Raw genomic sequence first — 23,271 nt, forward strand, 5'->3', positions numbered from 1 at the left:
GTATCATGGAAGAAATGTGGAACGTTAGAATACACACAAGTAGTCATCAACTTACGACTACAATTGAGCGCAAAATTTCTGTTGCTAAGTGAGACATTTGTTATGTGAGTTTTGCCCCATTTTATGACTTTACTAGCCACAGTTGTTAAGTGAATCACTGCAATTGTTAAGTTAACAGAATAGTTGTTAAGTGAATCTGGCTTTGTTTGTTGACTTTTCTTGTCAGAAGGGGGCAAAAGGGACACCTGTAGCCATCATAAATATAAGCCAGTTACCAAGCATCTGAATTTTGATCACATGCCATGGAGATGCTGTGATGGTTGTAAGTGTGAAAAACAATCCTTTTCTTAGTGCCATTGTAACTTTGAATGGTCACTAAATGAACTGTTGTAAGTTGAGGACTACCTGTACTAATGCTTTTGGTGGGATCCAATCAAAGATTCCCCAGAGCCCAACAGTTCTGAAAGTTAGCTTCAAGGAAACAAATAAAATCTTCACCTATCCTAGCAATTTAGTACAAGTAGCCCTCAAGTTATGACCACAATTGAGCCCAAAATTTATGTTGCTAACTGAAAGATGTGTTAAGTGAGTTTGTCCCATTTTACGACTTTTCTTGCCATAGTTGTTAAATGAGTCATTGCATTTGTTAAATTAATAACATGATTGTTAAGTGAATCTGGATTCCCCATTGACTTTGTTTGTCAGAAGGTCGAAAAAGGGAATCACGTGACCTTGGGACACAGCAACAGTCATAAATATGAACCAGTTGCCAAGCATCTGAATTTTAATCATGTGATCATGGGGATGCTGCAATGGTCGTAAGTGTGAAAAATGGTCATAAATCACTTTTTTCAATGCCGTTGTAACTTTGAATGGTCACTAAATGAACTGTTGTAAGTCAAGGACTACCTGTACTAAAACTTTAAAGATTTCAAAAATATTTAAAATAAAGACATCAAGTTACAAGAAGAATATTTACAAGCCATAAACTGAAGGAAACTAGTAGTCCAACTTCAGATCTCTTCAAATTATTAAAAATAATCTCAATTAAAAACTCATAGAAATAACATATAAAATTCATTAGGCGTAAATATATGAGGCTGTCAGACCTGGAAGCCATCTTTCTACCTTTGTGCCTTCAGGCTTCAGGCCTGCCACAAATTCTACTGTGGGAACTTGGGAGTGGGGATTGTATAGAGTGAAGAAGGTATATAGTCAAAATAAAATATTTTAGTAACGACGTTTAATACTCTATACAGAGAAATTTCCTCCAGCAATCTTTCATTTCAACAATTCTATGGCAATATATTATCTGATTCAAATTAACTTGTATTGAATTTCCACACTGATTTTTTTTTTAAAAAAAAAAAAATAATGTTTCTGTTCTTCAACCATTTATTTACCACTTTCTTGTGGTATCCAAGTGCAGTTCATGCACTTGTATTTTTTAAAAAATGACTTTTAGGATCCAACTTTCAGAATCCCTTACATAAATGTTGCTGACCAAAAAATAAATAAATAAACCCAGTTATAAATTAAACAGGTTAAACACTAAACATCCTCTTCAGCATTGCATTATTTTTACAATCCATTATTTATATGTAGAATGACCTCTAAACAATGCCCAAAGGAGAATATTCCTCTGCAGATCTGTTATCTATCCAGGGTTTAAAAAAAAAACCAGCTGTAATAATTGATTAGTACATATGGACATCAGTGATATTTTTTCCCATGTTGACTGCAATTATATTTTCTAAATTGCCAGCATTTTTCAGTCATTTTTCAGTGACTGGGAAGGCAAATAAAAGCAGTGCTTTTTCCCCCCTACGAATTGGTATTTTATTGGAGGTACAAAAATGAAAATTAAAGGAAACCCAAATTGCCAATACTATCTATTTGACAATAGAATAAGAAAACAGAAAGACTTCATCAAAATCTTCTTTATCTTACTTTGTGCTTTCATTATTAAACTAATTAAGGGCTTTGAATGTAAGAAATAGTGTCCTGCAAATAAAATCATAACTAGTTTGTCAAAATGTTCATTCAAGTGTACCTAGGCAAGATATGAAGATGACAAGTTTTTGCAGTCACTTTCAGCTGTTGGCATTTAGTATCAATAACCTGAGGCCAGCAGATGAAAGTATTCATTGGATTCATTATTAAAATGGCATAAGGCCTGGTTATCTGAGGAACCCTCTCTCCCATTATTTCTGCCTGCTCCACAAGTTCCAACAAAGTAGATATACTGTACAAATACTATATATTTGACCCTTCCATTAAGCAATGTCATATAATGGGACCTAAAATATATCCCTTCTCTGTCACGGCACTTCCTCATGGAAGATGCCATGTTTAAGAGATTTCTGAAAACCTGTTTTTGCCCCATGCTCTGGAATGTGTGAAAATGTGTTCAGTTAAAGTATGTTTGTTTCCCTCAATGCATATTTTACTACATTTAGTTCTGTTTGCTTTTCTTATGTATTGTATCTGTTTTTAATCTGTGCATTGCTCAGAGATGGTTTTGAATTGTGGATGTTTATAAATCTATATTATGAATATAAATAAAATCATCCATTGATAAACAAATAAATCACCCAAACATAACCATTGATTCATATAAAAATCATTATATACAATAGGCAGCCACATAAATCCTAAATATAAATAAATAAATAAATAAATTTCCTTTTGAAGGCTGTACATCTCCACCCCAGGCCATCCCAACAATGCCCTTGAAGTGATGTCCCGGTGCTTGGAGGCCGTGCGGATCTGAATGGGGAGTAACAGGCTTTGACTCAACCCCTCCAAGACCGAGTGGCTGTGGCTTCCGGCGTCCCGATATAGCCAGCTGGCGCCATCGCTGGCTATTGGGGGCAAGTTATTGGCCCCCACGGAGAGGGCTCGCAACTTGGGTGTCCTCCTGGTTGCACGGCTGTCTTTAGAAGAGCATATGACTGCCGTGGCCAGGGGGGCTTTTCATCAGGTTCGCCTGATTCGCCAGTTGCGTCCGTTTCTGGATCGGGACTCCTTACGCACAGTCACTCAGGCACTCGTCACTTCCCGCCTGGACTACTGCAATGCTCTCTACATGGGGCTCCCCTTGAGGTGCGCCCGGAGACTCCAGCTGGTGCAGAATGTGGCTGCGTGGGGGATTATGGAGCGAGAGGGCGCTCCCATGTGACACCTCTCCTGCGTGAGCTGCATTGGCTCCCGGTGGACTTCCGGGTGTGCTTCAAAGTACTGGTTACCACCTTTAAAGCGCTCCATGGCATCGGACCTGGGTATTTGCGGGACCGCCTTCTGCCGCCAATAGCCTCCCACCAGCCAGTACGCTCCCACAGAGAGGGACTCCTCAGGGTGCCGTCAGCTAGGCAGTGTCGGCTGGCGACCCCCAGGGGGAGGGCCTTCTCTGTGGCAGCACCTGCCATCTGGAACGATTTGCCCCCGGAGATACAGAGGATATCAGATCTCCGGGCTTTTCGCTGTGCCCTAAAAACTTTTCTCTTCCATCAAGCAGGGCTAGCGTGAACCCCCCCCCATTTTTGAGATATTAGATTTTTAATTGTTTAATGGGTTTTAGTAGTAAGGTTCTTAAATTTTTGGCCAAAGGGTATAATTCTTTTAAATTTTGTATTGGATGTTTTTTACTTGGCTGTGCACCGCCCTGAGTCCACTAGGAGAAGGGCGGTATACAAATTTAAATAAAATAAATAAAATAAAATAAATCAAGGTAGAAGTTATAAACGCATCTTGTGGAAGTACAGTCCACAAATAGCAATAGCACATAGACGTATATACTGCTTCACAGTACTTTACAGCACTCTCTAGGCAGTTTACAGAGTCAGCATATTGCTCCCAACAATCTAGGTCCTCATTTTACTGACCTTGGAAGGATGAAAGGCTGAGTCAACTTTGAGTCCACCAGGACCGAACTCCGACTGTTGGCAGAGTTGGCCTGCAATACTGCATTCTAACCACTGCACTACCACAATGAATGAATTATGCACTGTATAAAAAAAGTATTTCCATATCAAGTGTATGTGGCAGTACCTGCCCAGCCTCACAAATGCCTTATTCTTAACCGCAGTAAAGGATGCATCTGTCAATTTAAGATTCTCATTTTCTAATGTGTAAAGTCCTTAAAGTTAAATAGGCTTTTAAAAAATGTAATGGAGTTGGTAGGTATTTTGATACATGCTTTTCAAAAGAGAAATTTTTATATTTATACATGCATACCCCTCACACCACTATGCAATTTTGTTCAAAGTTCAGAAATGAGCAAGAAACAATGAGAAAAAATTAAGGGAATAAGGACAAAAAAGAAATATAACTAAATCTATCTTATAGAGACATCATTCATTGACATCACAACCATTTTGAGACTTGTAAACCATCCTTACCTCCATTAGGTCCATTCACTAAATTGTGTATTGCCTTTTCGTCTTCAAAATTCTATTTCTGTCCTTTTGAAGTGCTTATCAGTTTGTACTAGAGCTTCTTAGTCTTGGGTCTAGTATTATCTAACATTTTTATTAATTATTTGGATTATGGGATTTGATGGATTGTTTAGCAGATCTGCAAATACTGTAACACAAACTGGGAGGTTTGGCCAATTGACAAGATTATACAATGAGATTGGAGTTAATCTGGACTAGAGGTGAGTTTCAGCAGGTTCTGACCAGTTCTGGAGAACCGGTAGTGGAAATTTTGAGTAGTTCGGAGAACCGGTAGTAAAAATTCTGACTGGCCCCACCCCCATCTATTCTCTGCCTCCAAAGTCCCAGCTGATCAGGAGGAAATGGGGATTTTGCAGTAACCTTCCCCTGGATTGGGGAATGGAGATTTTATAGTATCCTTCCCCTGGAGTGGGGTGGGAATGGAGATTTTACAGTATCCTTCCCCTGCCAACCCACCAAGCCACACCCACCAAGCCATGCCACGCTCCACCAAGCCACATCCACAGAACCAGTAGTAAAAAATTTTGAAACCTACCACTGATCTGGACAGGTTGGAAGATTGAAGGGATAGCCTTCAACAGGGAGAAATGAAAAAGAGAATAATGTAGGACTGTACACCAAAAGCAGATTCGTAGCATGGTGAAGTACCTTGGGCCTTGTTATTGACAACAAACTGGACATGACTCAGCAGAATGAGACAGATAATGTAAAAAAGGTTAGTTAATCTGTTCTGGGCTACATCAGAAGAAGCACTGTATCAAAGATATTTTAAACCATTCTCTTTATTTAGTAATAGTGAAACTATGCCTGTAATAGTGTATATGATTACGGCCATCACATTTTGAGCAGAATATTAATGAATTAGAATTAAAAGGAGGATCAGAAAGATGATACCGGGGGGCTTGAGAACATGCCTAATGAGGATTGGCTGAAGTATCTTGGGATGTTCAATTTGTAAAACAAAATACACAGTGTGGAAATGTGATAGTCAAGTTCACATACATGGTCACAGAAAGTGGGATCCCTCTCCCATATCACCTTTCAAAATGGTTTTTTTCTTCAAAAATGTTAACTAGTATCATGGATTCCCCTCCCAGATAATGGAATCCACGGTATGTTATTTACATAATTAGATTTAAAAGAGACTTGGTGGCTCAGTGGCTAAGACGCTGAGCTTGTCAATCAGAAGGTTGGCAGTTCAGTGGTTCAAATCCCCAGCGCCGCGTAATGGAGTGAGCTCCCATTATTTGTCCCAGCTTCTGCCAACCTAGCAGTTCGAAAGCACTTAAAAAATGCAAGTAGAAAAATAGGGAACATTTTGGTGGGAAGGTAACAGCGTTCCGTGCGCCTTTGGTATTTAGTCATGCCAGCCACACGATCACGGAGACGTCTTCAGATAGCTCTTCGGCTTAGAAATGGAGATGAGCACCACCCCTAAAGCTCGAAATGACTAGCACGCATGTGCTGGGGAACCTTTACCTTTACGTATGCTTAGTTACAAGCCATCTTAATAAAACTGCACTGTGGTACATTGTATTGGTGGTGGAAATATTTTACAAAATTATTGAGGTGGCATTAGTAGTTCAATTAGTACTTTATTTTTTGCAAGAACTCTACCATAGCCCAAAGAATGATTCCCTGCACCCCTACAATTCTGAACATATAATATATATAGCCAAACCTTCTTGAAAGCCACTCACTGCCTTTTATCCATGTGAAACTTGCATAGGAACTATTTTTCAGATGTATCCAAAAACTTTTGGATTTGCTTTGTGTGTGAACAAAGTACAGGTTTGTACTTTGTACAACAAAGGTTTGTACAACAAAAAGTGTGTGTGAACAAAGTACAGGTTTGTAAAAAAAAACACACTATGAGTCTCACTGAATTATGAATGATTAAATACTAAACACTGACTTAATTAAACGGAATATTTGGTCTGAGTGAGATAAAGTCACAACTCACAAAAACAAATAATGTAAAGGCTTCTAAATACATAATCTTCCTACTAAGTTTTAGATGCTTGTGTATTTTTTGTCACCCCAATGTAAATATCCAGTCTGAATAAACTGAATATGACAACTAAGCTATTCCATCTCCACCCCACCCACCCCCACTTTAAGTCAACATTGCACTTCCCAGTGAGTAATCACAATGCTTGAAAAATTGGCTTGGCACTCAAATGAAAGCATGTGACTACTTAATACTGTAGGTTTACAAACGGAGGCATGAAAGCCTGAGTCAAATTGGTTGGTATTAACTGTTAGAAATTCAAATTCCTCAGTGGGAGGGAGGAAAGCTGTGTGATACAATGCAAGAAACTGCTGCTTCCTAATTCCCATTCCCATTCTGCTATTTTCTGAAACAGTTTATGTTACACTTTACACAATCTAGACTCTTCATTAGGCAGCCGCCATTGGCATTTCAATTGATGTTTTTTTTACAGACAAAGCATTGTGGCTTACCCACCTGGTATCAAAAGAAAGCAGCAAAAGACAAGCCTCATACAGTAAATGAATAAATCTTTTGGAAAGCCACGTTGGAGAGTTTCTGAGAGTACGAGTATCTGAGAGACTCCACTACCAACTCCATGATAGGGTTGAATAGTTCGGTGTGTGTGTGTGCGCACAATAGAGGCAACAGTAACAACAAGTACACGAGCAACAATCCCAAGTAGAGCCACAGGGGTCTCACACCTGATTTCTTCAGCAAAATGCAGGTAGGACTCCCTGGATAACAACTGCGTTGTTTTTAGAAAACATTGTAATTGGTGGTAGACTTGAAACCCAACTGGGCATATTTCAATAAAGAACACATGCCCCTTTGGGCGTACCCAGTTCTTGGTTACACAAAGCAAGTTGGCTACTTACCAAAATGGAATTGTCTTAGGAGATCGCTGTATTACATATTGCCCTGGCATTTAGTAAAAAATCAGCCCAGGGTGACTCAGGATCTGGTGACCTAGTATAGTCTAAGGAGAAATATAATTTATATTATAAGTATAAAGAGTATAGTATAAGGAGAAATATGGGACAGGATTGGTCTCAAACACTAACACCAGTGGTGGGTTGCTCCCGGTTCCGTCCGGTTCTTGCGAACCAATAGTAAAAGGACAGGAGACTCTACCCACCCACCCAGACATCATCATGGGTGATCTGCACATGTGCAGAAGCATGCGCGCGTGCTCCCGTTGCAAACCAGTAGTAAAGGTAAGTAGAACCCACCCCTGACTAACACCCCCTTCAAATTCCTATCTCCCCCTCTGCCCATCACCATACTTAAGTTAATGCCTGCTTCTTCCCCCGTCAAAAAATTTTTCAACCCCTCCCACTTATACTGCCTTTCCCCTTCCAGACCATATGGCTCCTCTAGTCTCATCCTCCATTCCGCATATCTATCCGATTCCCCCAACCTCAAACCAAAGTTCCTCTAAAGCTGTCCCTGGTCTCAAGCACTCAGTATCACTAGCACATATGGCTATTGTGGGTTGCCCAATCATATACTGTATCCTGTATGTCCCCATATTGACCATTTGTTATCTTATATTAACGCTCAATATAATATTATTTTTTTAAAAAAAAGATGTCAAGGAGACCACATTGAGTTGTTTTCATGATATATGAAGTGAAAATTTTTAAACTTAATGCCAAAGTCTACCCTAGATTATTTATAAATGTTCAAAAAGAAAAAAAACCTCTCCTAAAATTATATAAATATTTAATTTCTGACTTCCCCAATTATTTCCACATTGCAATCTCCACTGTAGTCAAATACAGGCTTCAGATCTACTAATTAGGCAGACAGTCCAAAAGGCATCTCAGCTGCTGACAGATGTAGGGACTTAGTAAAATAACCTTGACCTTAACTATTACCTAGGCAAAAGAGGCTGAAAGTCTAGACAATGAGGTAAGTTTTGGGAGGACTTAATTCACTGAACTATAAGAAAGAGAAGGAAGAGCACAATCAGTCTTGCAATATTCTGTTATTATAACCAATCTCAGTTAAAGTTTTTTTAGCCTATTTGTAGGATTGATTTTCTGATCTAGTCTACCTAGTGGATTGATATCAGTCTTGCTAGCCTGATTGCTCTGTACCTGGATATTAATTAATTAAAACAGCTTCATTTCCATCATGGGATCAGCAGGTCAAGCCTGCTATGTAGAAGAACCTTCAATTCAACAGAACAGTTATGCAGAGAAAATTAATTAGAAATATAATGTATGCCATAATCAGCTTCCAGAGAAAAAGTGGAAAATAAGTCAAATAAATAGATGGGATAATTTCAGGTTTTTTTCTACTCTTCCCCAATATAAGAACTTTGGGAATATTCAAGCTGTATTTCTGCATGATTAGAAACTTAATCAAAATAAATGAAAATTACACAGAAGTAACTATATGGAATGAAAGCAGAAAGCAGGGAATTTTTGTAACATTGCCACAACTTTCCTATTTAAAATGTTGCATTCTTAAAAAAAGCATTATGAGAATGTGAACAATTCATTTTGTTGATACATATAAGAATTCATGCAAGATGGTACTGATCTCGAATGACATTTTATGAACTTGAAAGAGTTTGGCAGAAGGACTTAGGGAGTCGTCATGGCATGGCACCAGGGCCAGAAAAAGTTGACAATTCCAAAAATAAGTTACTTTGATTGCCACAACTTAATACATTATTTCAAATCAACACTGACCAAACATCAGAAGTAACATAAACCATGTCTTTCTTATTGAGAATGAAACAACATCTGGTTCAAGAAAAGCATGCAGAGACAGACCTTCACAGGCTCCAAAATAGGCCCAGAGGTGGAACAAACAGGAAGCAAAGCCAGTGAAACTAAATCATAGAGGTCAAGAAAAGCAAAAGATGGATTATCTTACAAGAGAAAAAAAAAATCATTTGATCTGGTGATTACATGCTCATAGCCATGCAGTATAGAAGTTTGCACCCCTGCCTTCTTCTCAGATACTTTTTAGCTTTTTACTCTAGTTGACAGAACTAAGATTTCTTGGAAGTCTTTCACCAGGCTTAGTCCTGTTTGGTTTTACTCCTGCATCTGTAATCATTATAGAGAACCTTTGAAGCAAATTTGGACAACCTTTTCAATTGTATCCCAAAGATGCTTTTCAGAAGGCAATTGTTTTTTTCTTTGAAAATGTTTTGCGTTCTGAAGAAGCTTTTTGGATGAGAAGCAAAACATTTTCAAGGCAAAAAACCAAGAAAGTCCAGTTGCCTTTTGAAAAAAGCACCTTTAGGACAACCATGATCTGGATGACTGAGAATCTCCATAGACCTTTCTACTCTAGTGCCGCACAAATGCATACCACACCTTCAAAGCTTAAAGATATATTTTATATACTACATATTCTGCTGTTGGAAACCAATGAAGTGAAAAGAACCACATGGTTATTTAATTAGCAGCTTCAACACTCTGATTATTAATTTGTCACCCATTGATTCTCCTGCAGTTAACTCTCCCAGCCTTCCAGTTGGTTAACTGTGATTCTACACCTCAATGACTTTAAAGTCATTCTCTTCTTTGAAAGCCTTTCATATAGTTTAAAAGTCAAATATGTTGGTGTTACAAATTTACTACCTTTTCCTTTGATCTAGATTCGAATTATCAGCTTTGTTTTCTTGGGAAAAGCTTTATGTCCTTAATATTACTTTTCAATAGAATATTGATAATGTTATGTACTGTGTAATGAAATGCTGCAAGAAAGCATTCAAGCTCAGAGAACAAGGACTCCACAATATTATTTTGGCAGGGTGAAAATAGTCGTCACCCCTCCACCCCCCTCCTGGTAAAATACAGGATCTTTTTAGGAGAAAAGATTTTCAGCTTAATAAACTTCGGTTTCACAAACTAAACAATCCTAAGTAGGTCTAGCCCTACCCTTCGATAGTATGAGGTAGTGGCCTAATGCAGTTGATGTTTTGGGACTGTAAATAGTAATTAGAGCCATAGCTAGGCCCATCATAATCAACATAAGATAGCCTGTTGCTCTAAAATCTGCTGAAAGCCATTGCATCCTGCTGGCTATGTTGAAGTACATTTTAACTACTGATCTGGCTCACTTTTTATGTAGAGTTCTTGGTCTTCTCTGAACTTGGTTACTTGCTCGCAGATATTTCATTACCCAGATAGGTAAAATCATCAGTTTACTGCCAATTTATATGCAGTAGCTTAACCTGCCAATTTTGATTGAGGTACAGTATCCTCTCTGGTAGTTCCTTGATTAGTTTTCTGCCCATTTGTCTGGTGCTGAACCCTGCTTATCTCACTGTGGGATGCTGGATGAGATATGTTGCAATTCTTTTGTTTCCTTTGGGTGATGTGTAAACGTGGTTTATCTCTATTTCTATTAGTGGCTAATTTGTTTGAATGCCAACCTTCCAGGAATTCTATAGCATTTTTGCATTTGGTTTGGTCTAAGATGCTGATAGTTTCCCAGATGAAACTGTGGTCAATTCTGTCATGTATGTTGATATTTTTTGTAATGTCTCCTGATTTTAGTTGTTGTTTTGTGTGTGTGTGTGTGTGTGTGTGTGAATGGTGCTCTGCTCTTCTTATTCTGTCCTTGAGGGTGGCTGTTACAGTCTTTGCATTAAATGTTGTACGTGACTGTTTTTTTAAGTTCTTGGGTTACTGGGCCTTTGGTTTTGCTTAAGATATTTTGGGAGGTTTTTGTTGGCTTGGGTTCTACAGTGATACTGACAAATTGTAGCAGACTGTTGGATATTTGAAATACTTTTTTTAAAGGGAGTTTTATCCTTTTCACGAACTGTATTGCTTGTGCTGCAGTGTGACATTTTTTTGACAAAGTTGCATGGGTACCCATTTTGTTGGAAAATGCTTTATAGGTGGTCTGTTTCCTCTTTCTGGCATTCCAGGTTGCTGCAGTGTGTTTATGCTCATCTGAATAATGTTCTTACACAGCTTTTCTTGTGGGAGGTTGGTTTGCTTCTTTGGTAGCGGAACTCTTGATTATTGACCGTTGCTTTCCCATAGGATTCCAATTTACCAGCATTTCCTCTGTTGATGAGGATATGCAGAAAGGGTAGTATGGTTTTCTTCTTCCCTTGTTAATTTCATTCTTCCAAAGAAGTTGATTGTTTAATGTGTTTCTCTAGTTGTCTTTTTTTATTATGAAAAAGGTATCCTTCTACATTTCAGATCCTTATAAAGAAGCCTTTATACCTTTATAAAGGTTTTCTTGTACAGAAATAGTTGAGAAAATTTTTATTCTTTACTACAGAGAGCAAAAATTCTTCATCTCTTCCAAATCTTAGCACTAAAAATGATTTCAGATACTTAACAATAAATCCATTCTTTTATCATTTATAATAAGAATAACTGATACTGGTGCTATATGTTATTGGTGTGCGTGTGAATGCATAGAATTACATTTTTTCATTAAGAATATTAATACTTTTTTCTCTGTGTTTAAAAAGCTTATAATCCAAAACTTGTGATATTTCAATCGTGTGACTGGGAGTAGGAAGAAAAGTTCCACTTAACTATAGAATGAAAAGAGCTACTTTGTTCAATATTCATCCCTAACACAAAAGCACATTTAGTTCTAAATAGTTTGCATTCAGATCAGTTTCTTTAAAGTTGCTAGATCTTTTAGTTCTAGCAATTTGTTTTTGTGAATTTCTAAACTCTGTGGATATGAAGAGACCATCGCTCAATTTTAAAGCCCAAACTTTATAGGCAAAAAGGCTTTATTTCTAAAAGCTCAATTAAGAATCTCCAATTCGAACTATCTGGGATAGTTGAAAATGCTGGAAAATATCTGTTTTCTGCCATAGACCTGTGGTGTGTAAATTTTCAGGAACCAAGAACCAGATTTTAACCTTTTTGGCTACGCTAGGGAATTACCTTCAAAGGCAAGGAGAATCAAGTAAAAAAAAAGTGTTCAAGCTAGAACACTTAAATTTCATATAATTTAAATTTAATTAGTTAAAGCCAATTAAGTAATATAAGTAATATGATGCATCCTGTATGTTTAATTCTTCTCTCCTTCTTTCACATTTCACATACTATGAAATTACAATTTCACAGTAACTCTTGGGAGTGGCTCTGGGGATGCACCCATGATTCTTTGCATTATATGTGGTCTACAAACTTCAAGTTATGCATTCTTACTCTAGAACAAGGGTAAAATAAAGAAAAGTTGAGCTCCAGTTCTGGATATTTCATGAACAATTTTCTTGGCAACAGTAAAAAAGTGAATTGTCAGTATCATCTTTCAGAATTTTATTTTAAGCCATTGTAAACTACAAATTGTTAAGATTATTTGATGGGTCTCCCATTCAAGTGCTAGATAACTCTGTGCTAACCCACTATGAGGTAGAACATGGGTACATGTGGTTCTTTGAACTGAGGGCCATGTATGCCTTGTAAAATCTGTGGGATCACATGTGAGCTGGACAAAAATAAGGAAGGGAATATGTCAAAACAAAAATTAGGCCTATCCAAAGTGTTATTCCCCATTCCATCATTTTTCCCACTCCATCTTCCTTCTCGCTTATCAAGCATTACAACTGTTCCATTACATTTTAACTTATAAAAATGCCACTGTCTCCCCCAGAAAGAATGTTAAGTAGGAAAGAATGATCAAGAATTAAAAACAGTTATAAGGAAGAAATAGTGAAATAATGCAGCTTCCATTGCCTTTTATACTAATGTTTTATAACATACATAGGAGATTGGCATGCAGGCTGAATGATGAAAATGGTCCATCTGTTTCAAAAAGCAAATGAGTAATTAAGGTAGTATTAACCTACCATAATGTTCCAGTTTGCAAATTTTGGTGTTCTTCTTTTCTTTCATTTCTCTCTCCGTTTCCACAAAGCATTCTGGCCACCAGACAGAGGTGGGACAAAAGGATCAGATGAAGATAAATTATTACAGAAGTTAAAAAAAAAAACCACCTGCTGTCACATCTTCCTCTTCTAATTCAGGTACAGAAAATAATTTTCTATTTAAAAGTATTGCATATAGGCAGAAGCTTAGGTATTTGTTTTCGCACATTAGCACTGCATAAAATAAGGAGGGCCTAAACAGGAGAAACATTACAACACACTTCTACAAAATATAGGAACTATAGCTCTCATTATTTTTTGAGAAAGCCATCTGGCTAGACAGATAGGTACCATATTGGCATCTTCTATATTAATGTGCGTTAGTGGTTACAGTAACTTGGGAAAATTGGTGAAGCTGCTGCAAACTGGTGGAAATCTGCCATGAATCAGATTATCAAACGTGTAGCAACAGGAGAATATGTCCTCCTTTTTGTCCTCCTCATATCCTCTGTCCGTTAGGCATATCCTTAAAATCAAATGTTGTCCAGCTTTAGGAGTGTCTCTTCTTGAGTACTGCAGTCAGTGCTTTCCTAAAAAGTGCTAACAGCAAATTAACAAGTTCAACTTTGTGTTCTTAAATAGTTGATCAGGCCTTTCCAGCTCCCCTTGAAATTTACAAGACCTGAATCAGTTACACTCTGAAGATTTTGTGGACTAAAGGTTGCAATGAAAGACCAGTCTTCCAGATGATGGGGAAAGTAATTTCATACAAATGTAGGCCTAAGTACATTCCCCCCCCCATTTTTTCACTGTAATTTTTGTTAAAAATTGAACAGTTTAATGTTTCTTTCTCCACTCCTCATATTACTTCCTTTCCAATAGTCTATGTACTTTTTTGTCTGTTCAAATATATGGTGACACTAGCCATGAATGGCATGGAAATACCGGTAGTCCTTGTTTAGTGACATTTGGGATCAGTTGTAGATGAAGCGGCTGCTAAGCAAAACCAGAACTGTGCTAAAGATCTTATTTTAGCTTTCCTTTGGTAAGCAGGTAGTTAAGGAAGAACGCAAAAAGCTTTTCTTTCTGTCCCATTATGTGCATTCTGCTTAGATTCAAGGAAATATCTCCTTATAAAGGGAAATCTCCCTTCATAGAGATAATTGAAGCCAAGAGAATAATAAGCAGCCAATAATGAGATAACTGGAGAAGGGAATTGAGGCCATGAGAAAAAGGGATCTTCAGTGGGACTGGGGTGGAAACGGTAGAGCCACAGAGACAAAAAGTTACCTACCTGGATTTTCAATAAGGAGAAGGTGCAAAAGGAATCCAGCTGAGCCAAGGACAGGAGAAAATAAAACTTTCACTAGATTTTTTGTAAGGCATCTAAGTTTGTGAGAAAAGAGAGGCATATAGAAAATATGTCTAAGTTACATCTCTTCTAATTAAAGATCTTTTCTGGTTGTTGGGAGAGAAAGAAAATGCATTTTCTGGACAAGCTTCTCAGTACTGAAGATTCATTTCCACTGGCTTCAATAGCTACTTTGGGGTAACATTATGCTCATGTGTTATAGTATTCAGAAATTTATTCTGAATTATTGTTCTGGCTGGAAAAAGCGAAGTCATTTGTTCATAACTTGAAGTGTAACTTGTGATTTTATCAGAGTGAGGAGAAGGGGGCAGAGTACCTTGTAGGACCTTTGCAGGTTGGAGAGGAGCAGAATTGCTTAAAGGGTTATACTGGATTTGAGAAAAGAAGAAAAAAGAATCTACACCTGGAAGGTTCTCTGGGGAGAATGATTTACTTAAGGGGGGAAAAACAGGCTTACCCAAAAGAATTACTTTAGTGAATGATCCAGAATGATGCAAACTCATATCCCATTTTTGCATCTACTGAAATTAACCCAATCAATTTGTGAGCCTTCCTTTTAAATGCGCACACAGCATTTGCCAGCTGCTCTTACAAGGGGTATATATAATATTTGGGTATCCTACTTACCTAGTTTCTCATTCAGAAGTTTTTTTTCCCCCTTCCTTCACTCTGCTTTTCCAGAGAACAAAGAATCAGTGTGGATTTTCTTTCCCTGCCTTTTCCCCCCCTATTTTCATAAGCAGCTTGAAATCTGTCACAGTCTGAGGATTAGAGCTATGAGTCGAAGAGAAGCTTTCTATGCAACTGTTTTTGAAGCAAAGCAACCCAGTGTTATGGCTGGACAGTACAGAGCATTTGCTGTAGCCTAGCAGATGTTTGTAACTCTTCTTATCCTTTTAGTTAGGAGACCTCTTTAAACTGTGGAGAAAAAGGATAGATACTAAATACAAAAATACATTTACATGAGCATATGTCACACACATATATATTAAGTACTTCATATATTTAAATGGTGGGAAGACAGACGTGTTGTGGGGAATTTATACGCTTGTTCAAAATTGTGTGTTTGGAGCAGTATGGAAATCCTGTAAATAAGTAAATCTCTAGACTTACTATGTTCTAAAATTGACAGTAGCAAATTTGTACTGTAAAGTTACAAAGAGAAAGGAAACTTCAGCTGAACTACTGCTTCAAGCTTTAAAATACAGCAGGGTAATATGAAATAGACAAAAATAACAGTTTTAAAGCTTGCTTTAGATGATTTTTCTAGACCAGAAAAGCAGTGTATAATGATTAAGTAAATAATAGTCCTTGTTTACTATTCTTTTACTCTATAAGTTTACAATGAGTCTGATTGTTATTTGCCCCCCCCCCCTGCACACACACAAACACACATTTTTTCCTTGTATTTCATTTGGGTGATGTGAAAGTGTTGTTATTTGTTCCCTTGGACAATTTATGCACCCTTATATAATGTGTGTTCTTTTTATAGATATTTTTACTGCGTTTTAAATCTTCCAAAGGTGTCTGATCGTTTTGGAGCTAAGAAGCCTAGAAGTTTGAGCAAATAAATAAATAAACAAATTTCTTTCCTGTATACGACTGAGGCTTCAGTCTATTCCTGCTGATCCAGTAACTAGTTAGAAGCCATTTTATTTAAAGAATAGAGTAAAAAAAAAAAAACATTTCCAGCAAACATAAAGACTAGATCTTATAAGGTAAGTGCTCAATGCACTGTAAGTGGCAAGGCAGCATTTTTACAGCTTCAGCTAGCTCTGTGTATTGAAACTGACCTATTATTTTTTTAGCTATTCAGGAATGATTGGAAAAAGCTGACCTAGCAAGCTTTATGACTTTGTAGGAGAAGCAAGCTGGACGGATTCTGTCTACTTTGCATTTGGGTGAAAGCTCCAAGAAAAGTACCCATTCTCAGTATGTTATAGATTTTCATTTTATTATGGTAAATGGTGACCTAAATTACATTTTCTTTGAGAAATCTGCCATGCACCTGTTTCGGCAGCCAACCTACTCGCTTCTATTTCATTTAACTTAACCTCAGGACAATTTTTCTTTCACTCTAAATGTGGGTCAGTTCAATTTCTTTCTTTCTTTTTTTTAAACTTAACCTATTTGACAAATGTCCCTGTAGAATCTGAAATGGGCTTCGTTGAGTTTGAATCTTATATGGATAAAAGCTTCAGAAATGATGGGATGTATTGGTGAGGTTTGCTTTTATATTTTCAGCCATCACCTCCAGAACCAATAAGAAGCTTTCTTTCAAATGATTCTTGGTCTGTTATACATTTTTAAAATATGCTATTGTGATCATCTTTCATTCATCAAAGTAATGTCCCAACGTGGGATTTTACGCATATATTGTACTCCAATCTACATAATAATCAACATGGCAGATACCCTTGCTTGTAGGGATTGTGGAAAATATCCCAAATATCTAGAAGGTCAGAATAGAAAGACAATATAAATTACCTTGTATCTGGGTGACATAGTTATATATTAAAGACATTTACTCAAATCTTTGAGTCATTTTACCAAAATCCTTTTATATGGTGGCACAGTGGTAGAAATGCAGTATTGCAGGCTAATTCTGCCAACAGCCTGGAGTTCAAGGTTGACTGAGTCTTCCATCCTTCCAAGATCAGTAAGTGAGGATCTAGATTGTTGGGGGCAATATGCCAATTCTGTAAACCGTACAAAACCAGAGATGAAAGCAGGCTACAGATATTTCAGTATAATTCCCCTATTTTAAAAAAGTTCTTTCAAATTTATAAACTGCCTTTTATTAAGTTCTTGAGGCTCTGATTTGTTAATATGTTAAAATCTTTATTTCTCTGATTTGTGTGTGTGTTTCTGCACATACATACCTATATAAAATTAAATACTTATATATAATTAAATGGTTTTAGTTTAATTACATTGTAATTACACTAAATGTAATTATTGCATTGCAATAGTTTTATGCATTTCAAAAACAGGACAGGATTTCCACAATATACAGTATAGCAAATAAATTCTAACTATTCAACAGAAATCCCTAATGTTCTAAGGAACTTGAGCTGCTATACAAAATTTTTTTCCTATATTTCCCTTTGAGGTAAGAATGAATGATTAATAGCTGACTCAAGATGATTCTGCAAAGTTTCTTGAATCATGGATATTTGAACCCAATGTTCTCCAGGCCTAGGCTGACTTTATGATCACTGCATCAAACAGTCAATCCATCAATTTAATATGGTCAATGATCAGAATAAGAAAGATGCAATAAAAAAAAATTAAAATACAAAAAATATAAAACACAAAGATTAAAATTAAAATTACTTAAAAATAAAAAAATGTAAATAGTCAAATATTAAAAGAAAATGGGGATTAAAAATACAAACTAGGTCTATAATAAAACACTTTATAATCTATGGTCTAGGCATTCATTAAAACTAATCACTGTACCTTATTAGTAATTTCCATTCACTTTACTGTGTCTCAAATAAACTAGCTTCACTACCTGTAGTCCTGGTTCCTGACAAACCTAGCAGACAACTTTGTTTCCCAAAAAATAGAGAAGGGAACAAGGGGATCAGCCAAATTGGACTTAATTCTCACTAACAGAGATAAATGATAGAAGGTGTTGAAGCTACAGGAACCTTGTGGGGGACAGTGATCATGCAATATTTGAATTCAACATTATGCATGCACAAGCAACAGAGTAAAATCAAACTAGACTCTTGGACTTTAAGAGAGCTAATTTCAATAAACGTAGAGAGAGCTTGGAAAGGATTCCATGGATGAGAATCCTTAAGGGGAAAACAACTCAGGAAGCTTGGGAAATTTTGAAAAATGAGATTACAAAAGCCCAGTCTAGCACAATACCAATGAAGAAAAATAACAGCTCTCAAAAGAAACCAGCATGGCTGCATAAAGAACTCTCTGACAAATTGAATGACAAAAAGGACAATTATAAAAAATGGAAAGAGGGGCATATAACTAAGGAGAATATCAGCAAATAGCCGGAGCCTACAAAGATAAAGTGATGAAAGCTAAGGGTCACAACGAACAAGGCTTGCGACAAAAGTAAAAAATAACAAAAAAAAGCTTCTTCCAATATGAATAAGAAAAAAGTCAAGGAAACAATTGGTCCATTGCTGGGAGAAGGTGGCAAGAAGTGACAAGTAACAGGGAAAAAGCAGAACTACTTAACTCGTTTTTTGCATCTGTCTTTACACAAAGGGAAAAAACAGTCCAACCTTATCAAAAACAGCAACAGAAAAAAACAGATTAGGAACACAAGTTAAAATAGGGAAGAAAATGGTAAGTGAGCACTTGTCTATCCTAGATGAGTTCAAATCACCAGGACCAGATGAATTACACCCCAGGGTTCTGAAGGAACTAGCAGATGTGATCTCAGAACCACTGAACTATATCTTTCAAATATCCTGGAGCACCGGGGAACTGCCAGAGGACTGGAAAACAGCTGATGTAGTTCCCATATTTAAAAAAAGAGAAAAAAATAGATCCAGGAAACTACAGGACCATCAGCCTGACCTCAATACCAGGGAAGAATCTGGAAAAGATAATCAAGCAATGAATCAGTGAACACCTAGAAGCAGAATCAGCGAACACCTAGAAGCAAAGTAATACCCAAATGCCAACATGGGTTTGTCAAAAACAGATCATGCCAGACTAATCTTACTGCATACTTTGACAAAGTGATAAAACTAGTGGACCAGAGGAATGCTGTTGATATAATTTACTTGGACTTCAGTAAGGCATTTGACAAAGTAGACCATAACCTACTACTTGATAAAATAGAAAAATGTGGGTTAGACAGCATCACCACCAGATGGATTCGAAATTGGCTGATCAACCACATTCAATGTGTAGTCCTCAATGGAACTGCATCTACATGGAGGGAGGTATGCAGTGGGGTACCCCAGGGCTCTGTTTTAGGCCCAGTACTCTTCAACATATTCATCAGTGATTTGGATGAGGAGATAGGAATAGCTAACACTCCGAAAAATAGGCTTAAGATACAGAAGGATCTTGACAGGCTTGAACATTGGGCACTATCTAACAAAATGAAATTCAATGGTGAAAAAAGTAAGATTTTACATTTAAGCAAGAAAACCAAAATGCACAGGTACAGTATATATGGTACCTTGCTGAATGGTGGTGACTGTGAGAGATATCTTGGAGTCCTAATGGACAATCACTTAAATATGAGCCAGCAGTGTTCTGAAGCTGCCGAAAAAGGCAACACAGTTCTAGGCTGCATAAACAGAGGGACAGAATCAAGATCACATGAAGGGTTAATACCTCTTTATAATGCCTTGGTAAGGCCACACTTGGAATACTGCATCCAATTTTGGTGCCATGATGTAAAAAAGATGTTGAGACTCTAGAAAGAGTGCAGAGAAGAACAACAAAGATGATTGAGGATAAAACATATAAAGAACAGTTGCTGGAACTAGATATGTCTAGTCTTATGAAAAGAAGGAGTAGGGGTGACATGATAGCAGTGTTCCAATATCTCAGGGGTTGCCACAAAGAAGTGGGAGTCAAACTATTCTCCAAAGCACCTGAGGGTAGAACAAGAAGCAATGGGTGGAAACTAATCAAGGAGAGTAGCAATTTAGAACTAAGGAGAAATTTCCTGACAGTTAGAACAATTAATCAGTGGAACAACTTGCCTCCAGAAGTTGTAAATGCACCAATACTGGAAGTTTTTAAGAAGAGATTAGATAACCATTTGTCTGAAGTGGTGTAAGGTTTCCTGCCTAAGCAGGGGGTTGGACTAGAAGACCTCCAAGGTCCCTTCCAACTCTGTTGTTCTGTTCTGTTCTGTTCTGTTCTGTTCTGTTCTGTTCTGTTCTGTTGTAAAAACTCGATTATCAGTGATGCCTGTGAAATGGGGGACAGGTCAAAAAAGGCAAGATGCAGCATTTCAATGCAAGATCTATTGCTTTTGTCATGTGGCAACACCACATACAGATAGAACAGGAGCAGGGCTTGTATTGTGACATCTCACCCACTATCTTGCCTTTTCTTCATCTCCTCTCCATTATATGCCACTATATATTACAGTTCTATATTATGGATAATAAGCTTATGGATAACATAACATTGAGAGAATTTGAATTTGAAAGTTCATCCTTATATACTAGGGATCTTATCTGCTGAAATATGCAAGAAGGTACATTTGTAATAGAATATGGACCCATACATGTTGATGAGGGTTTTCAGCACAGTCAAAGACCATAATATTCTTGGATGAGTAGGGCTTCAGCTCCTATTGGGTCCAGGTAACATGGCGAAGGCAATTCTGTTTTAATTGATTCTGGTTATACTTTATGTTTTGTTTTTTAAAAATATACTGCTCAAAAAAATAAAGGGAACACAAGCAGAAGACATCCGAGATCTGAATGAATGAAATAGCCTTATTAAATACTTTGTTCTTTACATACAGTAGTTTATATAGTGCTCAAACAACTAAAGGGAACACAAAACTATTGTATGTAACGAACAAAGTATTTAATAAGGCTATTTCATTCATTCAGATCTCGGATGTCTTCTGCTTATGTTCCCTTTATTTTTTTGAGCAGTGTAGTTTTTATTGAATATTTTACATTTTTAAAACCAAAAACATAATAAAAAAGACAAAAAAGAAAAAAAGAAAAAAAGAAGAGAACATACACAAAAAATTATATAATGTTGTTATTTTTGTTTTGATTCTAGTTATACTTTATGATTAAAGGAAATAATAACACTAGTGGAAATGCAGAAGTAATTTGTAATTTTCAGATTCTTCAATTAAAAAAACATGAAATATCACTGCCATATGCAAATGGTATTAGAAAAATATCATACCATGGAGTTTGTTTTTATATTATCCTTTGTATGTTCAAATACTTATAGCTACAATCCTTACAGCACATCCTCATAGCTAGAGATGCTAGTCGGTAAGGTCAAGAGTTTCATCCATATGATTTATTTCAAAGAAAATTAATAGTGAACAGGGAAGGTAACAGGAGTTTGTCAGTGGAGTTCAACAGCAGAGAGGAGACTAAACAGAAAAAGGCTATATATTCTGAGTGACTTGACTGCTCAGATCTGTGACGTACAAAGGTTAGCTGTTGACTGTAAAGGGGCACTGAAGTTGCTGATTCCCCATTATTATGTGATTGAGCAATTGTTGCCTGCCATGTTAGAGGAGGCTATAGCACAGGTTGTAGAAAGAATATAAAGCAGTTTGTATTTTCAGGGAATAAATTCAAAGAGGTAATAGGAGTTTGCTGAGAAGAAATAGTGGTCTGGTATAGCTGGCTAATCCAACAAGGGAAGAAGAAGAAATAAAAATTTGTTGGCTAAATAAAAACTCCCAGAACTAGCTACAGTCCAGGAATATGACAGACAAATTACCAAGACTCTCCATGACTACTGATAGCTATCTCTTTCTGATCATTCACCTAGGGACAAGTAATATCACCAAGAGTTGATGCAACTGTTTTACCTTGGGCTTTGAAGTTCATGGAAGGAACCTGAAGAACCTAGGAATACCAGCAGCATTCTATCCTTACTTATGTCTATGAAAGAGGAAAAAGAGAAATACTGCAAATGAATGACACATCATTTCTATTGACAATAAGATTTGATTTCTGAGAACATGGGCTGAGTTGTGTGGATGATGTATTGTTAGCACCTAACAAAACTGGATGTATTTGAGAAACATAAATTGAAATTGTATATGTATCTATATGCATTTAAGTCTTTCAAATTTTAATCTTAATGTCAGAATACGGAAAATAAACAAGATGAGCTAGAATTTTAATAGAATACAGCAAATACAATTTAATAGATCTGAGAAATGATAAAATCATTATCATGACCGGAGTGCAATACTTTAAAATTATTCAGAAGAATAATTTCCATACAAAATATTCATGTTCCCATCAATAGACCTCTAATATCATACAAACATTTTTTATGCTGAACATCCAAGGCGATGCTGTACTTTCCTTATCTTAATCCCTGCTTAATTCCATTTATTTTCTCACATCTTAACTTTCATCATATACTATTCCTATCACATTCAAAAACCAATTTTCAATTCCCTATTCATATAAAAGTCTATATAATTCAAAGTATCTACTTTATACATGAGTTATTCATGTTTAGACAACATATTTGAAATACATTGACCATTTTCTAAGCAGATACTTACTTGCATTCTCAATTCATTCAGGATTTAGCATAATTATTCTCAAACTTCATCCCTGGTTTTTGTGTTATTATGATTCACTGCAGCATAACAAATAATATCTCTAATCTACAAATTCCTGCATTCCTACACCTCTTGTGACACCCTGTATTTCTCAAATTCATTCTTCCTAACATACATTTTGGTACTTTATATTCAGATCCATTTTATCTTTCCCTTTCTCCTTGTTTGGCACACATAGAAATGAATTATTATTATTATTATTATTATTATTATTATTATTATTATTATTATTATTATTTCATTAAATGTATATGCTGTTTGACTCCCAGTGACTTAGCATTTTACAATTGTTAAATACAGTTAAAAACAAAGAACAATAAAAAAAATTCAGGAGGAACATTA

At 36.6% G+C, this 23,271-nt stretch overlaps 1 long non-coding RNA gene across 2 annotated transcripts in view; it reads right to left on the minus strand.

Moving 5' to 3' along the window:
• The window catches only part of LOC117678848 (uncharacterized), a 32,691-nt gene extending 18,041 nt beyond the window's left edge, over nucleotides 1-14,650 (minus strand). The window contains exons 1-2 of one of the 2 annotated variants that reach the window (XR_004595157.3): nucleotides 14,562-14,650; nucleotides 13,250-13,321 (exon numbers count right to left, since the gene is read on the minus strand). This is a non-coding gene — a long non-coding RNA (uncharacterized LOC117678848). Of the gene's footprint in view, nucleotides 1-13,249; nucleotides 14,324-14,561 lie in introns of those variants that run through there. The other variant, XR_015728514.1, reaches the window with a different exon arrangement.
• Between the last annotated feature and the right edge of the window lie 8,621 nt (nucleotides 14,651-23,271).

This window comes from Pantherophis guttatus, chromosome 6 (genome assembly GCF_059756535.1).
Source record: "Pantherophis guttatus breed Tessera chromosome 6, ASM5975653v1, whole genome shotgun sequence".
Lineage (NCBI taxonomy): Eukaryota > Metazoa > Chordata > Lepidosauria > Squamata > Colubridae > Pantherophis > Pantherophis guttatus.